This window comes from Vigna unguiculata, chromosome 2 (assembly GCF_004118075.2).
Source record: "Vigna unguiculata cultivar IT97K-499-35 chromosome 2, ASM411807v1, whole genome shotgun sequence".
In the NCBI taxonomy this organism is placed as follows: Eukaryota; Viridiplantae; Streptophyta; class Magnoliopsida; order Fabales; family Fabaceae; genus Vigna; species Vigna unguiculata.
This window is the reverse complement of record NC_040280.1, coordinates 11754649-11760863: the sequence shown is the minus strand read 5'-3', so window position 1 is coordinate 11760863 and position 6215 is coordinate 11754649.

Here is a 6215-nt window from a genome sequence, read left to right as displayed (position 1 = left end):
GGAACTATCACCTCCCTGTTGTCCACGGGTGTTCCTCGCATCTGCTCACACCAACAAGTTGATGATCATCGCAAAAGAGAGTACCACACAGCAAAACACACAACAACGAAAGTAGGGTAAGCTAGAGCACAAAAGATTTCATCCATACCATCAAATATATATATTGATGAAGGATTATCTTGTTTTCTTTTAGGGTTATGAATATGGTGAAGTTGTTTAAGAAAGCTTTTTGAAAATTCTCACTGGACATTAAGATAGCAAGCTATCTAGATGTGAAGGTTCATTTCTCAAGCTCATGAAAGGAAGAAGAGAGTTGGATTCAAGCTTAAAACACACACAAAAATAACAACACTTAAAGAGCAAAATGAAAGAAGAAACAATAAAAATGGAAAGCATAGAAGATGAACAATGGAAGAAGCACGCCACTCATAGGGGGGATCTAAGCCAACCACATCCTAGAGATGAGTGATGGTGTCGCCACTTGCAAGCAAGATAAGGCAAATGTGAGTTCACTTCTAGGAAGGAGAGCTCATGGCAATGGTGGTTGAATACACAAATTTTATAACAAAATGATCAACCCTTTTACATGTCTAGGAGCACCCTTTATATAGAAGAGTTTAGGGGCCTCTAAGCAAATAAAAGATACCTAAGGATGTCTCTACAAAAACCTAACCCTAGCTTCTAGAAACTAAGTCAAATAAAGTTACAAAAATGAGAGACAAAAGAGCCAACTATGGTGTGTGCAAGGCTAATTTCGTTCTAGCACAAAAGGAGACAAAGAATGTGTCTCATATGTCTCCAAAAATTGGCCAAAGTGTGCTAAAAACAAAGGAGACCAAAGGTACATAGGTACACTTGTTTTATGCCTTTTACTTTATGCTTTATGCTTTCCTCTCTCTTCTACTTCATCCATGTGCTCCAATCACCATGTGCCACCTAGCCATGCTCTACTTTCTCTTAATTACGTATAAAACAAGACAAACAAGGATTAGCATGTTGGTTTAAGTTAATATAATCTTGGTCAAAGGTCAACTTTAGGTCAAAGTCAACAAGTCAACCAAAATAAGTCAACTAGAAACCAACTTAGGGAATTCAAACTAAAGTAATGCAAAACAAAGATAAAGGTGATGGAATAGAAGACTCCCCTCTAGACATGCGTCTAGTGATCCTTCTTGAGGGAGCTTCTAAGGAGGTGGTATGGTGGGTCACGCCTTCATCATATATGCACAATCCCATATACACACATCAACTAAACATGTTATGACTTTCCAAACAATACACTAAGACATGACTCGACTCATCCGGATACATATAACCTGGTCGGATTCAGCGGATGCTTGCACTTGTGGTGGATACCTCTGCTCACCCCCGAGATGCTCACCCCCGAGCTATGTGTTACAAGTGTTACGATGAATCAATTTCCCTCACCCCCGAGCTACTCTCACCACAGGACTCAGTCCGCTCTAGGTGAGACTAACTGACTCCTTAGAGCTTCAGGATGCAACCTTACCTTGAATCCTTACCTAGTTATACAGATGGGGCACCACCATGGACACCCACTAACAAGGGCCATGGGATTACGTCCCGACCACTGAAGCACGACCCTAAGAATCTCACCTATAGGTCCCAAGGAATTACGCACTTACACGGACCGAACATTCTTAATCAATCAAAGGGATACAACATGCATACACGCATATATACATATACATCACATACAGTTCCTCATAATCCACCTCTTTCGCATTCCCAGCGAAACAATACCAACTCATTATTCTCGAACCATGAACATGGAACTCCGTCTCATATCATTATCATGCCACATTGATACCAACCCTTTCGCGTCTCATGTCGAACTCATACCAAACTCATCATTTTAATTCCATGAATCATCACATGCATATATCATGCTCATCTCATGTTAAAACTCATAAATCACAACTCATACACCATCCCATTCATAAAGGTAATTCAGTTCATATTTTTAAAGGTAATAGCAATACAAGCATATTGTCAACATTTGGAATCAAGGAAAGCATCAAGGCCAACCACCTTCTTGCCCAGCTTCTCGCTCAGGCAGCAGGGTCACGCTCAGGCGATGGCTCGAAAAAGGAAGCAGGAGCTCATGCGGGATCTCGCTTAGGCGAGACCCCTCTCGCCTGGGCGAGATGCTCGCTCGCTCAAAAGTGAGTCGGTCGCCTAAGAGACCTTTCGCATAAAACGGGTCTGGGTGAGTCCCTGTCCATCTCGCTTAGGCGAGACTGGCTCGCTTGGGCAAGATTATCAGGTCTCGCCACTGTTTTCTTGCAACACCCATCCACTAACAGTCCCAAAACAACACACTGGTACATTCACAGTTCACATATCATCACATCAACCACAGGACCTCGAAATAACAGCCAAATAACATGGAAAAAGTAATATAGGAGTAAGCCATAACTTCCTTACTTGAAAATGGGCTCGTACGGGACTTCGACACTGAACCAAGAGCACAACAGCTCTAGATCCAGACTCGCAAATTGGACAGCGGACAAAAATGAGTTACGTGAGCAGAACTAAGGTCAAGCCAAGCGTGAATCTGAGGAAACTTTAGAACCCTAGCAGAAGACGGCAGCAACAACTCTAGGAGGTGTGGTTTCTTTTTTTACGAAAAGTGAGCATAGGTCAGGGTTTGGGCACTTTAGGTCAGAAATCGAATTGGGCCACCCTCTTAGGCCCATAAGATTGGACATTCTATCAAATAAAAGGGGCGGAATTAATTGGGCCTTACAAGCATGGTGTTAAATCTACATAATATAACAATCGTTTGAGTCCAAGGGTTTTTAAATTTTAATTGAGAAGTTACTTTGATTAATTTTAGAAACTTTCCTATGATTGCATGAGTTTTTGCTAATAATTGAAAAGTTACTTTGATTAAAGGTGAAAACTTAGATTAGAATTAATCAAGAAGTTACTTTGGTTAATTAGCTTTTTATTAGATATAAGAGGTAAAAGAATAGATATGATTAGGATTAGTAATATTTAATTGAGAAGTTACTTTGTTAAATTTACTAAGATTAATCTACAAAGTTCTTGCTTTTGATTGAGAAGTTACTTTGGTTAAGGATGCCAACAAATTATTTGAGAAGTTACATTGATTAATTTGAAGTCTTAAACAAGAAATCAATAACAATAATCTTTGGAAACCAATGATGAATCCTATTTTGAAAAAGTAGTGGAATCAACCTATTTTTCTTTACTATTATTTTTATTTCTTTTTATCTTTTAAATTTTATTTCTATCTTTGTTTATCTTAATCCCCTATATTTTTATTTTATTTGACTAACTCTTTTGTATAGTTTTATAAGAACTAATTTTTTAAATATCAATATCGTGTTCGTTGGGAGAAGACTTTAAGTTACTTTACCCTTTCTATTTTGTTGACTACTTTCTTAACAATATTGAAGTTGTTATAGATAAGTAGTATTAATTTGATCGCTTGAAGACAACGTTATCACTCCTAAGTACTGCTTTAACTATTTAATTTAGTCGAGTACAACTTCAATCAATCATTGTAGATTATTTCACCATGTGGATTAAGGCTCAACCACACGCAACAATCACAGCCAACAAGTATAACAATTTGTTTGGAAAAGTATAATATACCGGTATGGAGTACCACATACTATAGTTACGGACAACAGCCGACAATTCATCGATAAATAATTGGGTAAATTCTATAAGGGTCTCAAAATTAAGCATGTTACTAGTTCCGTTGAACACCCTCAAAGTAACGGGCAATCGGAAGCTACCAACAAAGTCATTTTTACCAAACTTAAGAAGCGGCTAAATTCATCAAAGGGAAGATAGTTGGAAGAGCTATTGGAAATCCTGTGTGCTTAAAGGTGCACACCACAATCCTTAACCCATGAGTCCCTCTTCAGCCTTGTATACAACACGGAAGCTATGATACCAATACAAATAAGAAAACCTTTGTTGCAAAGATAGAATTACGACGAAGCTCGGTATAAGTTTGGATCTCCTAATCGAGTTACGAGAAAAAACACAGATCAAAAACATGGCGGTCAAGCAGAGGGCGACACAAAAGTATAATTCCAAACTCCAGCCATGGACATTCTGATGAAGGATTGACCTAAACCAAGGATGGATGCACATGCTTAAGAAGACTAAATATGTTTAGAAAGGAAGTTCACTAATCCTTCATCCATTTCATTTATGTTTATTATTTTTGATTCCCTAAGTTGACTTAGTTGAATCAACTTTAGTTGACTTGTTGACCTTTGACTAGGTTTGACTTGTTGACTATAGTTGACTTGACTTAAGCCAACATGCTAATATATGTTTATTTGCTTTGTAGGTTAATTAAGAGTAAGAAAGCAATGCTAGGTGGCGCATGGTATTTGGGAAGCATAAATGATGTGGAGGAGAGAGTAAAACAAAGGCATAAAAGCATAAAGTAAAAGTCATAAAGCAAGTGTACTATGTACCTTTGGTCTCCTTTGTTTTTAGCACACTTTGGCCACTTTTTGAAGACATATGAAACACATTCTTTGTCTCCTTTTGTGCTAGAACGAAACTAGCCTTGCACACACCATAGTTAGCTCTTTTGTCTCTCATTTTTTATAACCTTATTTGACCTAGTTTCTAGAAGCTAGGGTTAGGTTTTTGTAGAGACATCCTTATGTATCTTTTATTTTCTTAGAGGCCCCTAAACTCTTCTATATAAGGGGTGCTCCTAGACATGTAAAAGGGTTGAACATTTTGAAGTAAAAACACTCTTGTGTCTTAACCATTTGTGAGAGTTTCCTCCCTAGGGAGTGAATACTTTTAAGCCTTATCTTGCATAGCAAGTGACGGCACACATCCACTCATCTTCAAGGTTGCCATGGCTTCTAGCCTAGCCTTGTAGTGGCGTGCTTCTCACATTTTTACCATTTCTTTCCTTTCCATTTTATTTTTTTTCTTCCTTTAATTGTTCTTGGTTTTCTATGGTTTATGTGCTTTCCATTTCCTTTTCGTTTTGAATCAATCCATCATTTTCTTATCTTGAGCTTCGTGAAAGGAACCTTCACATCTAGATAGCTTGCTTCTTAATGTCCAGTGGGGATTTCACTTAGCTTTCTTAATCAACTCATACCATATTCAATAATCTTAAAAAGGAACAAGATAATCCTTCATCACATTCTTAAAAGGAGATTTGGTATGGTGAATAGCAACCAACGCAAGAAAAAGAAAAGACCAACACTAAGTGGGAAGGACCATTCAAAATAAGAGAAGAAGTCGGTAGCGGAGCATATCGCTTAGAGCAGTTATTTGGGGAGCCCATACCAAACATGTGGAATGTAACACATTTGAAATTCTATTTTAGTTAAGCCTTCGTTAGCAAAACGTGTAATGATGGCACTTTGTAACTTTGGGTGTACTTTTTTCCTCATCTGATCTTTTATCCCTAAGGAGGGCCTTGGCCAAAGAGGTTTTAACGAGGTACCTCCATCAATAAAGAAGGGTTTTTTTTTTCATCCTACATACCATCTAAAAAGTACTATACAAGCTACAATTAAGTTCCCTACTGCCTACCTAGGCGACCCTAGTTGAACATTTGTTTATTTCTCGTTCCCTACTGCCTATAACACCCCAAATTGGAATGCCACTGAAAGTTATAAAAAGTACACTTTTAGTAAAAAACGATTAACAAAAAAACGTACATAAGAAAAAAAAATCAAATTTAATTATAAGTTTTTGTAGCTCAAAACATCAATGGTCTCAGATGGTCCATCTTGATAAGTCCCTTATCTCTAGAGTTTTTCTTAGCTACTTGCATTGTTTTGGGTAGACTTAAGATGTTAATTAGGAGTTATTAGCTTAGAATTAATTTAGTTAGGTTTCTAGTGTTTAAAAAAAATAGCTTAATTAGGTGTTTTTATCACATTTGTAGTATGGTCCTTAGAAAGTATTGTTAGCTTGTCTAGTTTAGTATCTAAGATAGGTTCATAAATAATTAGTAGCATATACGTTTGGTCTTAGTTTAGATACAAAGGCTTAGAATTAGAGTTTGTAGTCTTGTTTTTTAGTTTGATGCAGAGAGAATGATCAAGAAGGTTGCAAATGTCTAGGGAAAACTATGAGAAAAGTCTGATCCAGCCAAATTGCTCAAATATGGCAAAGTTGCTTTTTGGTGCAAGTGTTAACCAAGAGTTAACCCAAAGTTGACTTTT